Source organism: Branchiostoma lanceolatum, chromosome 18 (assembly GCF_035083965.1).
Source record: "Branchiostoma lanceolatum isolate klBraLanc5 chromosome 18, klBraLanc5.hap2, whole genome shotgun sequence".
Classification (NCBI taxonomy): Eukaryota; Metazoa; Chordata; class Leptocardii; order Amphioxiformes; family Branchiostomatidae; genus Branchiostoma; species Branchiostoma lanceolatum.
The window spans coordinates 15,794,416-15,813,780 of record NC_089739.1 but is presented as its reverse complement, the minus strand read 5'-3'; the positions used below and the strand labels follow the sequence as shown (position 1 = coordinate 15,813,780).

Sequence of the window (19,365 nt, the reverse complement as noted above, 5' to 3'; positions counted from 1 at the left end):
GTTTGTACCAGTTGTGGATGTACGAGTGTAGCTGTACTAACCGTGTGTACCAGTTGTGGATGTACGAGTGTAGCGGTACTAACTGTGTGTACCAGTTGTGGATGTACGAGTGCAACGGTACTTGAACCGTGTGTACGAGTTGTGGATGTACGAGTGTAGCGGTACTAACCGTGTGTACGAGTTGTGGATGTACGAGTGTAGTGGTACTAACCGTTTGTACCAGTTGTGGATGTACGAGTGTAGCTGTACTAACCGTGTGTACCAGTTGTGGATGTACGAGTGTAGCGGTACTAACTGTGTGTACCAGTTGTGGATGTACGAGTGCAACGGTACTTGAACCGTGTGTACCAGTTGTGGATGTACGGGTGTAGCGGTACTAACCGTGTGTACCAGTTGTGGATGTACGAGTGTAGCGGTACTAACCGTGTGTACCAGTTGTGGATGTACGAGTGTAGCGGTACTAACCGTGTGTACCAGTTGTGGATGTACGAGTGTAGCGGTACTAACCGTGTGTACCAGTTGTGGATGTATGAGTGCAGCGGTACTTGAACTGTGTGTACCAGTTGTGGATGTACGAGTGTAGCTGTACTAGCTGTGTGTATGAGTTGTGGATGTACGAGTGTAGCGGTACTAACTGTGTGTACGAGTTGTGGATGTACGAGTGTAGCGGTACTAACCATGTGTACCAGTTGTGGATGTACGAGTGTAGCGGTACTAACCGTGTGTACCAGTTGTGGATGTATGAGTGCAGCGGTACTTGAACCGTGTGTACCAGTTGTGGATGTACGAGTGTAGCGGTACTAACCGTGTGTATGAGTTGTGGATGTACGAGTGTAGCGGTACTTACCGTGTGTACCAGTTGTGGATGTACGAGTGCAGCGGTACTAACCGTGTGTACCAGTTGTGGATGTACGAATGTAGCGGTACTAACCGTGTGTACGAGTTGTGGATGTACGAGTGTAGCGGTACTAACCGTGTGTACCAGTTGTGGATGTACGAGTGTAGCGGTACTAACCGCATGTACGAGTTGTGGATGTACGAGTGTAGCGGTACTAACCGTGTGTACCAGTTGTGGATGTACGAGTGCAACGGTACTAACCGTGTGTACCAGTTGTGGATATACGAGTGTAGCGGTACTAACCGTGTGTATGAGTTGTGGATGTACGAGTGTAGCGGTACTAACCGTGTGTACCAGTTGTGGATGTACGAGTGTAGCGGTACTAACCGTGTGTACCAGTTGTGGATGTACGAGTGTAGCGGTACTAACCGTGTGTACGAGTTATGGATGTACGAGTGTAGCGGTACTAACCGTGTGTACCAGTTGTGGATGTATGAGTGCAGGGGTACTTGAACCGTGTGTACCAGTTGTGGATGTACGAGTGTAGCGGTACTAACCGTGTGTACCAGTTGTGGATGTATGAGTGCAGCGGTACTTGAACCGTGTGTACCAGTTGTGGATGTACGAGTGTAGCGGTACTTGAACCGTGTGTACCAGTTGTGGATGTATGAGTGCAGCGGTACTTGAACCGTGTGTACCAGTTGTGGATGTACGAGTGTAGCGGTACTAACCGTGTGTACCAGTTGTGGATGTATGAGTGCAGCGGTACTTGAACCGTGTGTACCAGTTGTGGATGTACGAGTGTAGCGGTACTTGAACCGTGTGTACCAGTTGTGGATGTATGAGTGCAGCGGTACTTGAACCGTGTGTACCAGTTGTGGATGTACGAGTGTAGCGGTACTAACCGTGTGTACCAGTTGTGGATGTACGAGTGTAGCGGTACTAACCGTGTGTACCAGTTGTGGATGTACGAGTGTAGCGGTACTAACCGTGTGTACGAGTTGTGGATGTACGAGTGTAGCGGTACTAACCGTGTGTACCAGTTGTGGATGTACGAGTGTAGCGGTACTAACCGTGTGTACCAGTTGTGGATGTGAGGGTCGGCTGAGCTGTGGATGAGCTGCCGCTGCCCTCACCGCTCCCGTCATCCCTCGCGCTGGTGGCTGAAACGTGAAGTGTAGTGAACGTTGTTTGCTAGCGTAAGGCCACAGCAAGTAAATAAATTCTATGGATGACATCCTCTGCAGACTCCAAATTTAGTGCACGCGAGCAAAGATATCCACATTTTGAACCTTTTTTAAAAATTTCCACAAAGCATGTTAGAAGAATTGAAGCAATAAAACATTGTTTTAAAACCCAGCAAGTCTTTCATTCCTGTATTCAATTAAGGGTTAATGACCCGCCTATCTCTCGGTGTATATGGTGTAATAACGCCTGGTCATGTGCTATAACAACCAATTAGAACCAGTGGTTATAGCACATGACCAGGCGTTATGACACCATATACACCGAGAGATAGGCGGGTCATTAACGTTATCATCACATAGCCTATCCAAACTCACCCATATAAGAGTAAAAGATACCTGTATGACGCATTGATCTCTTACTACTATATATGTAAATACATGAGTCCAATTTTTACCTTCGCCGAGAAGGTTATGCAGAGGGTAGCGTTTGTATGTATGTGTGTGTGTAATGTACAGCATAACTAGAGAAGGCTTAGATGGATTGTCTTGATATTTGGTAGGTGGGTAGGTCTTGATGAGACTAGGAAATGATTAGATTTTGGGTCCCCTAGCGGCTTGTTACGGTACTGCAGCGGAACTTCCTGTTTCAATATCTCGTGTTCTGGACAAGCTATGGAACTGATTTTTGAGTGGTAGATAGCTCTTTGGACAGAGAGTAAGTGGTATAGGTTTTGGCCCCCTAGCGGCTTTTTTGGAACTGCAGGAGCAGGTTTTGGTTCAGACTTTGAAAGGGAATAACTCAAGAAGGGCTTGATGGATGGTTATAATTTTTGGTAAGTAGATAGCTTGAGTGATGATGTACATGATTAGATACTTATTATGCAAATCAGTATCTAATTTGCATAATTAATGAGGAAAGTTTATACATCGGCCAAATTCCACGACAGGACTCTCAAACATGTGACATATGTAACTGAAGAAGAGAGAAATATTAATAGATATCAATTATGCAAATGAATACCTAATTTGCATAATTAATGAGAAAATACTATTACTCAAGATGGGCTTGATGGATGGTAATGATTTTTGGTATGTAGATAGCTTACGTAATGCTTTGTATGATTGGACGATAATTATGCAAATCAGATTTTAATTTGCATAATTAATGAGACAACTTTAAAAACCCGCTGTATTCCATGATATGACTATTGACATATGTGACATTGGTTACTGAGGAATTTTGATAGATAAAAAATATGCAAATGTAGGCCTAATTTGCATAATTAATGAGAAACTACTATAAAACCATACAGGTAAAGGATGGCAATTTCATACTTGTATCATTTGGAAGTTATGTGAATGTGAACATTGTTGAATCAAATTATGGTAATAAGGACCCCATTTGCATAATTCATGATAAATGTTACTTTGTTAGCATAACCTTCTTTGTTACGCTCATACTTTTGTTTTTTGGGTGAAGAAGATCAACTGGTATGATTTATAATTGATGACAAACACCCCTGATATGTCAGTCATAAAGGTTAAAATCATATGGCGAAGGTATGAGGTCGTGGAACTCTAGTTTAGAAATGCATTTGAAAGTTTGCATGTGTCATTTCTGTGCAGAGGATTACAGATTTCATTTTGAAACTAAAATTTCCTCAGAAAATCTTTCATAACATTGTAATCTTGGCATACAGATCTTTTTCAAATCTATTCTATTCTATTCTGTAGGACACCCAGAAGGGTGTCCTTCCGATTGTTCAATATCATTTAACACCACTTATAGCTTCTTCCAAATGGTCAAAATCATTTAACACCACTGGAGATTCATTTAACACCACTTGTGGGACTTTTATGACATTGTGGCAAGTGAAAGGAATTATGGCGTCATAACCGATAGGGAATGGAGGCTTCTGATTGGTCGACGCCATCTGGCTATGTGATAATAAAACAATAACTAACACTGATGTCAATATCAAAATCATTGTAGAGTTAGATCCGGGTTTGTATAGCACACAAAGAACTCAGAGACAAGGTTTCCTGTACACTGGGCACAGGAGTCTCCTGAGTCATGAGGCAGACTGATTGTGACCACATGATGCTGGCTCTGCTCAATTGGTCTCAACTTAAGTTCTCTCCGCTATTGCTGTCCTGACTGTCTAACTGAATTTTCCGCGGTCTGCCTTTTTACCGGAATGCCCCGGAATGCCCTTTTTACACCGGAATGCCCCGGAATACCCATAAAGGAGGGTCAATTCTACCGAAATACACTATGCTTTGATGAGTTAACGTCACAGGTTGCTTATTTTTGGTATGAAATGATATATTCATGGCCCAGGGAACGAGAAATCACTAGAAATTAGTGATGGCCATTGCCGTCGGCGCACCGCCAGTCGCCATGTTTGTTTTTATTGCGGATTACAATGTCTGTTAAGCGAGAAATGCACAAAAAGGAGGTGAAATATCGCAGTAAACTTTGCTTTGGTAAGTTAACATCGCAGGTTGCTATACTTTGGCATAAGATAACGTATACATGGCTTTGGGAACTGGACATTACCCGGCGATCCCGGCCTGTCGCATCGCGTCGCGTCGCTAAGAAGCATATCGGAGTAAACAAAATGGCTGACCCTGTTGAATGAGGAAGTGTCCAGTCTTTGAAACAATACTAGTAATCTAAAGGAATCTCTCAACTTTCACATGTGCGCTTTCAGATTTCACTCATCATTTCATAGACATCTCACCCGGCGGTAGCGTGGATTTTTCCCGTTTGGGTCGGTACATTTGGTCCTTGAGTTCCTTCGACTGTCTGGTCCGTTCTCTTTTCAACAAGTAACATATCTACTTATTTCTTATGGAGTTTGTTTGTTTGATTTTGTTTGAACCTTTGTTTATTCATGATAAGCTCAAATCGGCACGCAGGCCGCTTTTCATTGAGGTCGTGAGGGAAGAGGTAAGGGTCAGATACAATATAACAGAGATACACAGTCATTTGAGTCCTAATAACTCTATCAACATATGTCATTACATATTTATGGTACAACAATATACAAGTTCTACAACATACAACATAAAGTAGGGCGAAAGCTGGTTCATGGTCCGTGTCCGTTCGTTTAGTTAATTTCCGTTACTTCAAGAGTCTCTTAAAGGAAGTCAGATTCGGAGCCGTACGTGTGTCTGGCGGTAGGCTGTTCCAGACATTTGGTCCACGGTAGGCTACCGATCTTCTGAAGATCTCTTGCTTGGGTTTGGGGACAACCAGCTGACTGCTTGTGCTTTGTCTGGCTGTACGAATACTCTGGTCTCTGCAGTACACAAACATCTGGCGCATGTAGGGTGGCAGTTTGTTGTTTAGGGCTTTGTAGGTTTGTACGGCATTGCAGTACTGGAGTGTTTCTTTAATGTCTTTCCAGTTCAGCCGAGAGAGCACTTCGGTTGATGGTGTCCTGTGTGGGGCCTTTAGTATCAGTTTTCCAGCCCGATTCTGCATACTTTGAATTTTCTGTAGATCCTGGTCGGGGGCAGCTTCCCATGCTGTGCAAGCGTATGTGATGTGTGGTAGGAAGATGGCATTATACAGGGTACAGAGTGCTGAGGTTGGGATGAAAGGGTTTAAGTGTTTCATCATGAATAATGACCGCCGCAGTTTTCCTAGTACAGCCTTTGCCTGGTCTTTCCACTTGAGCTGACGATCGATAACTACACCAAGGTACGTGTATTTGTCGCATGTTTTTAGGTTGACGCCGTTGACAGCCAAGTTTGGAATGTTGCAGTTTGCCAGTCTTCTGTTTGTACCAATGAGCATACTTTTACATTTATCACCATTCATTGATAACGAGTTCGCAGCAAACCATTGCGACAGCCGTTGAAGGTCGTTTTGAAGTACATTCTCAATGTTGGTGAAGTCCAAGTTGCTATAGTAGATAAAAGTATCATCTGCATACATTGAAATGTCACAAGACTGAAGGCATTCTGGCATATCGTTGACGTAGATGATGAATAGCAGGGGTCCTAGTATGGATCCCTGGGATACTCCGTATTTTGCTTGGTGAAACTCAGAGGTTGCTCCGTTGATGGATGTGCAGTGTTTCCTTCCAGTGAGGTATGATTGGAACCAATCAAGAGCGGGTCCCTGTATGCCGTATCTGGACATCTTCTGGAGGAGGGTGGTGTGATCCAGTGTGTCGAATGCCTTTGACAGGTCAATGAACACTGCTCCCGTCAGTTTACCCTCGTTCATGGCCTTGTACCATCTCTCAGTTAGTAAGTGTACAGCTGTTTGTGTTGAGTGTCCGGGTCTGAAGCCAGATTGAACTTCTGATAGAATGTTGTTGGTTGTCATGTAGTCGTAGAGTTGTGTGTGCACGACTCTTTCAAGGATTTGAACAGTAACAAATCAAGGACATTATATAGGTCATGTCCTTGAACAAATTAAGTAACAATTTAGAACTTTTGACCAACGGAAACAAAATATAAAGCCACAGAACTTTAGAATATACAGTACAATACATAAGAAATAAGCAGATATGCTACAATTTCGAGTTCGCATTCCATGCGCTGCTAATCGACAGACCAGACAATCGAAGGAATTCAAAGACCAAATGTACCGACCCAAACGGGAAAAATCCACGCTACTGCCGTCGCGGATTGGTGCTGCATTCTGCTACTTAATGCGGTGAGATATCAATGAAATGATGAGTGAAATCTGAAAGCGCACATGTGAAAGTTGAGAGATTTCTTTAGATTATTGTATATTGTTTATTCCGATATGCTTCTTAGCGACGCGACAGGCCGGGATCGCCGGGTAATGTCCAGTTCCCAAAGCCATGTATACGTTATCTTATGCCAAAGTATAGCAACCTGCGATGTTAACTTACCAAAGCAAAGTTTACTGCGATATTTCACCTCCTTTTTGTGCATTTCTCGCTTAACAGACATTGTAATCCGCAATAAAAACAAACATGGCGACTGGCGGTGCGCCGACGGCAATGGCCATCACTAATTTCTAGTGATTTCTCGTTCCCTGGGCCATGAATATATCATTTCATGCCAAAATACAGAAACCTGTGACGTTTACTCATCAAAGCATAGTGTATTTCGGTAGAATTGACCCGCCTTTATGGGCATTCAGGGGCATTCCGGTGTAAAAAGGGCATTCCGGGGCATTCCGGTAAAAAGGCAGACATTTCCGTGCCTCAGAAATCCCCCGTCTGTATTTGTCTACAACAGACAGACAGCTGGACATATGGTCTACTCAAACCGCATAACATTAGTTACTTCATCTGACCCTGTTATCGAATTTGTTGGTAGTTTACTTCATTCAAGAATTACACATCGAATTACACGTTGATGATAGTAATGGCACAGCAATGACAGACTAATTCCGATAACAAGTTTGGTATGAGGGCTGCACTGTGTCTTCCCCTGAGATGACACGGAACAATCTTATTACAGCTTGCATACACAATAATTGTAAAACAAGTTTGTACGTATTTTTCACCATTCTTACATGTGCAAATGCCTTTTCACGGCATCTAGAACGTTTTTGCGATGGACTTGACATACGACGCAATGTCGGTATATTGATCATTGCTGAATGGGAACAATTGTATTTTATTTAAAAATCAGGCGAAAATCGATGCGCGCGCTGCTGTCATCTATATAATTCACTTGCTCTGGCCTAATGTGAATCACACTGGGGCAGTGGTGGTCAGTCCAAAGGCACAAGAGTCATAGAGCGCCTACATCAGCCAATAGCAAGAACGTTAGATGTTAACGTTGGGTAACATAAATTCGCCATTTTTCCGATAGTGGTTGACTGAAATCAATCTAGCAGAACAATAAACCATCCTTTTTTCTATTATTCTGTCAGTATCATGTACTATCTTTGCACTAATCACATATATGGCAGATTTTGTCTCTAGTCGTGCTGACACCATAATATTTCAACTTGAAACTACCGTCCGCCGCACGCACAATGACGGTGCTGTCGGACAGGGGTGAACATTATTTCGGGAGAGAAGATTCGTCTTGAATATCTTACCGCTAATTACATTTTATACAGCAGCTATTCGTTCCATCCTTGGCTTGAGGAGAGTGCTGTGGATATAGACGTGTCCAAGTAAAAAAAATACACGAAAAAACGGCCGTACCGCACACATCAGGCCGTCGGGAACAACCCGTGTGTTGAGTCGGTAGAACGTCACTCAAAGTCGATCCCCATCGTCATGGAAATTTGTACATTATTCATCGGGGCGTTAGCTGGATGCCGTAGAAATGGTAATACTGCTATGTCCATGTGTTTCTGCTTGTGCTAAGAGCAAACTTTGAGGAAAATATCGCCATCAGTTCACTATCACACCCAACATTTAGACAAAAAAGTGTTCCTCGTACACGTTTGTCGTCTGCCGAATAGCAGGATTCTGGGTAACGAATATGGCGGCGGGAAAATTCACCGTAGTGCCGTAGCCATTGGTTGTAGCAACAAAGAGGCGTTCTGATGATTAATCACACTTAGAGTCCAGTTGTAGGTTAGCAAAAGAGATTCTAATAAGTTGTATTGTAAATAATTGTGTTTAGAAGGAAGCGGATGTGCCATTTGTCTTATAAACCAGCGAACAACTATGTAGTATAATTCTCCCACGAAGCCCTCAGACTGTGACAATAAGGGACGGAGAGTTTTTAACGTAGCCAACTTCTAATGCATGGTTGTCGAAGCTTTTCAGCCAGTGTTTTGAATACGTTAGTCTGTCAAGTTTGCATTTCTAGCGGTATTACTGATGTTGCATCTAGCACATATCCCTAAATACCGCGTTTTCGAAAAATCGCGAATTTAAGTACCCCGCGAATTTATGTTACCCAACGTTACACGGAAATAGTCATCGTACCTCGAAACTTGGCCAGCTCTTTCCTCTAAGTGCTGCAACCCTCCTCACTTAGGTGCATGTCGGGTGAGCGACAACAGCCGGGATTCAAACTCTCGATCTCTAGATTCATTCCACTCATTGGCTTTCAATTAAAGACTGCACTGACCCCGCGGAACTTTGTAAATGTTTCACGTGTAAAAAGGATTGCCCGTACTTTGTCATTAGGATCAGATGTCATGATTAGAGAAAAGTGTTACAGACACGCCAATATTTGTTTTTGGCGACGCCTCGGGGAGCCTAATGATATAGTATTGTGTGCAGTCTGCAAGAATTCTAGGAATTGTACAGGAACGTGTCTACTGGTATTTCAGTCCACAGGACGATAACCCAAGAATGCCTGGGCGGATTGTCTTCATAGCTGGTAGATGGGCAGGTCTTGGAGAGACCTCCAAATGATTAGCGACTTTCTGCAGCGGAACTTAGCAGTAATCTTTTATTGAATGACTAACATTCACACATGTAGCGAAAATTGGCAGCCCATTGACTGAATTGGAGCTCAGGCATTACAATTCATAGGACAGCGAAAACAACTTGATAATTAATCAAAATATTTGAATACTACTGTGCACCAAGACAGCATTTGGAATAAGGAATATATACATGTAAAATCAACAATCGAATTATGGTAGCAAGTTGACAGGTCAGATATAGCAAATTATGTGGGGTCGTGTGGCGCAACGGCAGAGCGTTCGACTCAGAACCAAGAGGTCCCGAGTTCGAATCCTGTCATGTCACCGATCTTGTGCCCTTGGGAAAGCCGGAAGGGACTTAACACGACTTTCCTCACTCCACCCAGGTGTAAATGGGTACCTGACTTCGGTTGGGGAAAGTCGAATTGCGGTCACCTGGTGGCGCCGAATGGCAGCCGCCCAGACCCTTGCGACAGTTCCACAAAATGCAAGTGTGGATAAGATATTACATATGTTGTGTATGGTGCTAAACCTATACCACTTACTCTCTGTCCAAAGAGCTATCTACCACTAAAAAATCAGTTCCATAGTATGTCTAGAACACGAGATATCAAAACAGGAAGTTCCGTTGCAGTATCGTAACAAGCCGCTAGGGGGCCTAAAATCTAAGCCTCCACCAGGCCCTCTTACGGGCGTATGAATCGTAGAATTCGGCAGAAAAATGAATAATTAGCCAGTAGAGTCAGTCCACAGTGAAGATCACATTTCGCCCGTTTAGGTTTTATCAAGACCTACCAACATACCAAATACCAAGACAATCCATCCAAGAATTCTCAACTTATCGTGTTCACTAACAGACACACAGACACGCTCGGTAAAATATAACCTTCTCGGCGATGGTAATAACTATCAGACTACATCCTGTAATCCATATTACATCCACTCTTCATCAAATACTTCTGCAGCAATACATATCCATACTCTTGGTGCACACTTCCACACAACCTCCACGTACACCATACAGTATGACGTATACTAATAAATCACCTCTTCCTTCCCAGATATAACATGGTTAACTCAACTACCCTGAACACCGTCCTATCCCCATGCTGTGACACACGACTACTGATTGTTCTTCCTGATGTAAGGCAGTGTATATCCAACTCTGGTCTGCTTCCACCGAATTCCAAACCACTTTCTGCTGCTAGCTTTCTCATACCACTGCCGACAGCTGAGTGACAAGCCAATTTGCCCCAGCAACTGCGTTTCCTGCCTCCCACAGGACAACTAAGCACCCCTACAACTTATCCATGACCCCTCCAAACAACACCGCCAACACATCCCAGCTAGTATAGAGACTAATGAAGAAATATAACACATTTTAAAAACTTTTCTCTTTAATCATGCAAAGTACTTCGCCCAAAATGTAATCATCTTGAGATTTCCCACATACCCACCAACACACCAAATACGACAACAATCCATCCAGGCGTTCTCGACTTATCGTGTTCACTAACAGACACACAGACAAGCATTAGAATATAACCTTCTTGACGAAGGCAACTAGGGTGCTTAATGGGAAGAGATTATCTGTTGTTCTAAAGTTCTTCCTAAATCCTGCCTGGTGAGGTTTAAAAAGATTGCTGTTTTCAGCATAACTAACCAAGCGACTGTCTAAAATCGACGAATTTAATTTACCTAAGCGACTCATTATAGAAATTCCACGGTAGTTGTCTGGGAGAGAAGGGTCCCCAGACTTGTGAATTGGGACAATATGTGACTAAGTAACATTAAGTACCCGTTATGTACACATCTATTAAATTGCAGGAGTTGCGTTTGAAGCACTATTTTACCGGATTTCAACATTTCATTCAAAACCGTATCGTTTCCACTCGATTTACTGTTCTTGAGGTTTGGAATAGCGATGTCACGTTCATGTGGTGTTATTGGGTAGTCGGGTGGATTTGAAGGGAGCGATGGTCGTTTGCTGTAATTGGTGAAATATTTAATCCAGTCTTCTTCTGAGATTTGGTTGGTTTCTTGCGCTTTCGTTGTCTTTAGTTTGTTCACTGAATTCCAAAATGCACTTGGGTTTTTGTCTTCATGTGAAGACAGTTGGGTCATGATGTGTTTATGAACATCACCTTTCTTCTTTAGGAGTTTTCTATATTCCTTCTTTTTTTCTTTCGAATTTTTGTGTAGATTCATCATTCCAGTGAAAAGTTTTTTTTTAACGACCTCGCCTAATGCAAGGCCGTAGGGGGCACTTCTAAGCATTGAACTAATTGAACTAATGTAGCTAAGGTGAGAGATAGCGGTGTGTGTTTGTTTTGAAGGTTTGTAGGTTATATTCGGGGGGGGAGCCGTGGGCTGGAAGGGAGTTTCATAGTCTTGCTGTTGGTGTTTAAAAAATCTGCTGCTGTAGAGTGACTTTGAGGCTGGTAGCTGTTGTACAGTATATTGGTCTGAGTCAGAGGAGAACCTAAGCCTAGTGGTACACTAAAAATTCTCTGTGGTGGGACGGGTAGTGAAAGTTCACCGGAACACTGGCCGTGGAAGTATCTATAGAAAAGAGAAAGGGAGGCAATGTTTCGTCTGTGAGAAAGGGAGTCCAGTTTTGAAGCCAAACGATGACCAACTAGAGTTTCACAACCTCATACCTTTGCCAATAATTCTAGTCTTTATGGTTGAAGTATTTAGGGTGTTTGTCATTGATTATCCATAAAAGTTCCTCATTTGCACAAACAACATCAATTGATCATCTTCTCCACCCAAATAACAGAAGTTTTCCAAAGTGTGACAGTGTTATTTTAGCAAAGAAGGCTATTGTAGCATTTTTTCACCTATCATGCAAATAAGGTCCTTATTTGCATAATCGTCATTGAATGATGTTCATATTCACATAGCTTCCAGATGCCACAAGTATGAAGTTGCTGTAATTTACCAGCATCAAATTATAGTAGTTTCTCATGAATTATGCCAATAAGGTCTTCGTTTGAATATTTTCTATGTATCAACATTCCTCTCCTCCTCAGTTACAAACGTTACGAGGCTAAGTAGAATAGTCCTATGATGGAACGTAGTGGGTTTACGAAAGTCCTAATTAATTATTCAATCCAGATTCTGCTTTTCATATTTACCATTTGATTATACCAAGCATCACCTAAGCTATCCATATAAAAAAGATCATGATGAGTCGTCAGCCCCTTCTTGAGTTATAGTTTTTCTCATTAATTATGCAAATGAGGTCTTCATTTGCATGATTAGTATATATTAATATTTCTCTTCCTCAGGCACATGTCACATGTTTGAGAGTCTATGATGAAATACAGTGCACGTTCAAACTTTCCTCATTAATTATGCAAATTACATTCTGATTTGCATAATTAGTATCGTATTATGTAAATCGTCATTTAAGCTATCTACCTAGCAAAAGCTATTGCCATCCTACCAGCATACCAAACATCAATACAATCCATCCAAGCCTTCTCGAGTTATGCTGCTTATCTACACACACACACACACGCAAACACACACACACACGCACACACACACACGCACACACACACACACACACACACATACAAACGCTACTGAAAATACATTGTTGATAAAAGTAATGATTAGGCTCAATAATCCCTTTCCTACTAATCCTCACGTCGCCTGTGTTTTTGTGTTGTTACCACTATAGTCCAGCTTTTTCAACTTTCCCCGTTAATTATGCAAAGCAGTTCGCCCAAAATCTAATCATCTTGAGGTTTTGCACATACCTACCGACACACTAAATATGAAGACAATTCATCTAGGCATTCTCGACATATCGTGTTCACTAACAGACACACAGAAACACGCCCGGTAAAATACAACCTTCTCGGCGAAGGTAATGACCACGCTGATTCTCCGTTGGATTCGATCTAAAATATTTAAGCAATCTTTTGTTCCAGCCCAGAGAACAGTACTCCATGCAAGGACGAATGGTGGATTTGTACAGGTAAAGTATGCTCTCGGTTGTAAGATAGTGACTAGCTCTGAGAAGCGAACCTACGTTCATTGCTGCGGATTTAACGATAGAATCTATGTAACTTCTGCTGGACAAGGCCTTGGAGAAGATTGTCGGAAGTCGGAAGGAATCACTCTCTTGTAGTTCATTTCCATGCATAGATATCGGTGGAAGAAAAGGTTCCCGATGTCTATTAATTTGAGGAGTCAAAGGTCACAAGCCATTTGTCGCCCCATTCCACAGCGTAGATCGCGTTCTAAATTAGCTGCCGTTTCTGCCTTGTCTAATTGGGATGATGGCCCGTCAGAACAGGAGCACAGAGTAGAGTCATCGGCATAGATGGCAAATTGACAGAGAATGTGGTCAGGTAGATCATTGATGAATATAAGGAAGAGCGCCGGGGCGAGAATAGATCCCTGAGGTACACCGGCATTGATTGAATAGGATGAGGATGCTTGACCATGCCATGTGAAACAAGCAACTAATTGTGGGTGGGGTGGTTTTGCTTTAGACATTTTTTGTTTTGTTTTTCATGATTAGGTTCTTGATGTTCTGAATTTGAATGGAGGAAAACTGATAACATACAGTGGTCGGAAAAGATTGAGGATGAACATGAAATAATAAAACATTTTGAAGAAACCTTGTGTTATCTTTTAGTCGCTTTTAGTCGCTTTTTCGAAATGGTTCCTCGATCATTCGTGTATTCGCGTTGATAAATCAACAATGAGAAGAAAATAGAAGAATCAAAATAGAGGTAGCCCATGGACAAGGTTGAAACATACCTATTGTTGGAGCAGCACGTGCCGACACAAGTGCGACCACCAGGGCGACTGTTGCCAGCTGACGGGGGCTGGTCCGACTCGACCGGGAACCTGCGGGAAGATGACACTGCGGATTGAGATGGGGGCACCTGGCAAACCGCGATGGACTTAAGATCTGCAATCAGATCGTACTGTAGAATACCCACGATTTGAAAAGTGGAAACAAGTTGTGGAAGCAGACAGAATCATCATGCAAGCGTGCAATCAAACCAAAAGCTAAGACTGGCACTAGTACAGCCATTTTCAAATGTATTCTTGTAAAAATCTAAATATATACCACAGATTGAACAATTTAGGCAAGAAGACTACTTGGAAAGCAGTCATGTTCAAGATTCGAAAAGAAAAAAGAAATCGGTTCCCTTAATCATTAACCAGTGTTAATCGGTTTATCAGTTCCATTAATCAGTGTTAATTGGTTTATCAGGTCCATTAAACAGTGTTAATCGGTTTATCATTTCCATTAAACAGTGTTCTTATCGTCCTTCGCCGTGAAGGACATATATGTACACAGACTTTCATGTATTCTTGAATGTTAAATGTCCGGGCTAGCCCGGGCTAGTCCGCTCGGAATCTTTAGGCGGTGTCAATGAATGATGCACTATATAATGTTGGGTGGACGATACTAGTATTGTAACGTTTATATTGAAAAAATCGCCAGAACATGCTGTGGTCATATGCATGTTTGTTATGTCGTATTTTGTAGCGTTACGTGTGTCTGAGGGCAAAGAAACAAAAACGTGCACCTTCAGAATGACTTACACAAAGTCCTCCTGCAGTTTACAGTTTTCTCTGCTTCAGTGGTGACATTTCATTTTTTCGAAGACAACGTGTTCGGTATCAGAACTGCATGTCTGGCTGGGAAACCTTAACGTCTGGAGTGGCCCAGGGTACCTTACTGGGCCCACTCATTTTCCTATTCCTGATTAACGATGCAGAACCCTCTACCAATAACCCTCACTGGAAGTACGTGGATGACCTTAACATTGGTGAACTTAGGACTGTGACAACCCCTTCAAACCTTCACACTGACCTTGACTCCCTGGACTCTTGGAATGAACAGAATCATTCCATGTTGTTAAACCCCAAAAAATGTAAAGCTATACACTTTTGCTTCATGCGAACCCCCTCTGAAATGCCACCTCTCATCCTTGGAGGTGAGTCACTTACAATTGCCACACAAGCCAAGTTACTGGACCTGCATATACGCTCAGACCCTCGGTGATCTGATCAAGTTTATGCCATGGTGTCCAAGGAGAGGAGACGGTTGTGTTTACTGAGTAAACTACGCCGAGCTGGCGTCCCTCAGCTCGTCGTTGTGTACTGCGGATATATCAGACCAACTCTTGACACCCTGCTGGAATGCTGGACTCACTAAAAAACAATCTGACAGTATAGAAAGGGCCTGGGGAGCCAATTCCATTCGTATTCTGATGCCCTGGTCTCTCTCAATCTGCAACGTCTATCAGAACGTAGACTGACCCTGTGCCAGGACTTTGCTCGTGAGATTACCAAGTCAGGAAAATATGCACCCTGGCTTTCCCCAGCTCTCAACCAGCCATACAGTATGCAACTTAGGTACACCCGATACTACAAACTGCCAACTGGGACTAAGCGGTACCTATCTAGCCCAGTCCCATCCATGCTGAACATTTTAAATGATCTGTAACTTATTAGACTTAACTGTGCCTTAATTTGAATTTGACTTGTTTTGTCTTGAGACTTGCTGTAAAAATTGTCTATTTTTGTTTGTTGTTCAAAGGAGCTCTACTGACGGTGTGTTTACTAGGCTCATTGGTGCTGTCTCTAGCCCAGGCACTGCCCAATTGTTTTTCACTTAGCCCAGTTAACTATAGGCTTGGGCCGTTCAGACAGCCTAATCCAACACAAAATTGACTTGTCCCTAGCCTCTGCAATTACGATTTTAAAGTACTAACGTTAGATCTATCTTACTGTCATTTTGATTATATGTAATTTGTAATTTATATCATGTGGCCTCAAACCAGCGGAATCTTACGGGTTTGCGTGAAGATTAAGACCTATCCTTAAGCGAAAAAATGTTGTTAATATCAATTCGTATGTTTTTATGAATGCTTTTTAGAATTCTTTATCTCTAAGTGTGGTTCTTTATAACAATGTGTGACGATGTGATGTGTTGACTTCGGGCTACCAACAGTTTTTACCCGCCTTGTGTGTATGAATATAAACCAGACTACTACTTTATGATGTAATAATTATTTTGATATTTAGGTGAGATTTTACTGTCACTACTGGAGATAATGTATGTTCTGGACACTGAGAGTTTTTGGACCTATCGAACAAAACGACTTTCAACACTAGCATGTTAGTTGAAGGATACAAAACCAAACGGGTTCATTGTGATTACTGTAGATAATCATTGTACCTCTGAGTACTCCTGCAAGTGGCGATCACGAGAAAAAAAGGAGGAACTTTCAAACTTGAAAGTACAAATATCATATTCTACGTATACACATACAAACTGCAAGGAAGAAGGCAGCAGCGACGGTAAAGACAGAACATTAAGAACACTGACCTGACAAAAGTGCGAATGAATCTCTGAAAGGACACATTTCTGTCCTCAGACTCAGCTAGACCGACATGTTGCGACTCCAGTAAAGCTGACAACTTAAAACCTAACCCTGTAACCGCGGGATACAACGAAACAAAGGCGGTCCAATAAAGAAACAGCGCAGCGCCAGCCGTGTGCGGCACCAGCCGTGGTGCAGCGAGGCGCGAGCGCTCCGCCGGAGTGTCAAGAAAGCATCGGATGACGCCATATCATCACGGATTCTCCACGCCACTTTCTCACCAGGAATGTCGTTTATTTTACCCACTGCGAGCGGCTGACCCAACTACATCACATGTCGATCTGTTGAACTGAAGGTACACTGTACCTTGTGCTTCAAGCAGAGACAATGCACAGCTCTGTAGATTCGACCTTTGTCATGAATAAGTCCATGAATGTCAGTTAGGTTTCCCCACAAAACTTGTGGAAGCAATGGTCTCTTCATGAGCACTTCCCATTGGAGAATTAGATAAACGTAATGGTGCGATATTGTAACTTGTACACTATGTGGCAAAGTATTAGCTGGACTGTTCGGCTGCTCCAGCCGAATGTTTTGAAATTTTACAAACATTCGTCTGTGGACAGGAGGTCTGGAATGGGTTGGCTGGTGGTTGGCCGGATTAAGTCAGTTTGGGAGTCAAATTTGCCTCTTAATATAAAACTGGTCAGACTGTTGGCTGGTCGTCGGGAGCCATGTTCAGCTTTGTGTTAAGGTTAGACATGTCATCTTCATTCTAAGAGATTTTGTCTTTCTTCATTATAGCTAGGAACATGTCAGGGAGGATGGCGCTCAACTTATACGAAGTCGCTCTTTGAAGTATGACACATTTTTCACACGCCTACAGCCTGAGTAAATTGATCCCGTATCTGATGCGCCTGGCGTGCTGGAATGGTCGCGAACCATTGCGCGCAAATACCCGCAGAGCCACAGTAGTGCGCCTCGTCCTTCTGATGTATCATAGTTTCAAGGATGTAAGAATGTAAGAAGTCATGCGCGACCAGTGGATATTGCAGACCGAACGTGCACCATGTCGAGCGCCGAAGGCGCATCCATTCTAGTGAGGTCCGGGGACATGCTCCCCCGGGAAAATTTTGAAATCTTGACCAGCTAAAATGGTAGGTCTTTCTAGTAGTGACCCCCACCCACTAACTGTGCCGCCGCCACGGTTTGGTATGTGGGTAGGTGTTGTGAACCCGATGGTCAACGTCCATTTGGGCCTCCTTGGTTCTACAGCAGACTTGAGATTTTCGTATCTTTGGTCCTGCACATGCTGACTGGTCTTGATCTCTCGGTGGAAGGTAGAAGTGGCGATAGCTTAGGCCCCATAGCAGCTTGCTATGGAACTGTATAGTAAGGACGTTTTTGTAAAGAATCTTTCAAGGAGTATAGCTGACCAAAGGAATTTGGACTTTTATTATATTCGACATGCAGGTAGCTTAGGTAGAGATACACGATGAGATGAAGTTCATGTGCATGATTAATGAGGAAAATCTATGATTCCATTGTTTTGCGTAACATGACTTAAAGAGTTGCAACTGATGCAGGTGGGATATTACCGAACACCAATTACGCAAATACGGGCCTAACTTGGTTTAAGTAGAAAACAGCATTTCCCCCGCAAAAGAAATGTTGATATAAACTCATATGCACTTGAATATCCGCACAAGTGCGAGGGGGCTTGTTATACTTACCAGTAATACATTTACTCATTTTCCAAAGCCGCTACACTCCATTATAGGACTGTCAAACACGTGACATATGTAACTGAGAAAGAGAGGCATATCGATAGATATCAACTATGCAAATGTACCTAATGTGCATAATAAATGGCAACAAACTATATTTCCATAATGGCAAATGATGGGGATTTCACTCTTGCAGCATTTGGAAGTTAAGTAGATGTGGACATGATCAGACATGAATCATGCAAATGAGGTCCTCATTTTTATAATCTATGAAGGAATGCCACAATAGCCTTATTTACTCATATATGGTCTGTGTGTGTCTATGTGCGTGTCTATGTGTCAGTTTGTGTTCCCGAATTGTTTTTGTCAGCATAACTCAAGAACCTCATCATGGATTATGGTGATTTGTGGTATGTGGGCAGGTGTTGGGAAGACAAAGGTTAACCTCGATTTTGGGCCCCCTGGTATGTGACCTTGGTACTGCAGCAGAACTTTGTTTTGTATCTTTTGACCTGGACATGCTATGGTCTTTATCTTTTCGTGGCAGATAGATTTTGATATAAGGAAGCCGTGGTGTAAGTTTGAATCCTCTAGCTGCTTGCTCAGGAACCACAGGGGCGTTATTGTCAAAATATTCCTCTGCTTGGAGAGTAATAAGCGGGTGATCCCGGCCCGTCGCGTCGCTAAGAAGCATATCGGAATAAACAATATGGCGGACCCTGTTGAATGAGGGAGTGTCCATTCAATCTCTTAACCTTCACATGTGCGCTTTCACATTTCACTCATCATTTCATAGATATCTCGCCGCATTAAGTAGCAGAATGCAGTACCAATCCGCGACACCCGTTTACAATTTGAGTAGTTAGGGATTAAAGGAAAGTAAAGTAGTCAGTCACTATGGCTTCTTGTGCAC

The 19,365-nt window shown here is 42.7% G+C and overlaps 1 long non-coding RNA gene across 1 annotated transcript; it reads right to left on the bottom strand.

Moving 5' to 3' along the window:
- Positions 1 to 1,911: 1,911 nt before the first annotated feature.
- On the bottom strand, positions 1,912 to 16,931 carry LOC136424064 (uncharacterized). The gene is made up of 3 exons (XR_010753814.1): positions 16,734 to 16,931; positions 14,144 to 14,233; positions 1,912 to 2,001 (listed from the first exon to the last, which is right to left on the bottom strand). It is a non-coding gene; the product is annotated as an uncharacterized lncRNA (long non-coding RNA).
- Positions 16,932 to 19,365: the final 2,434 nt, after the last annotated feature.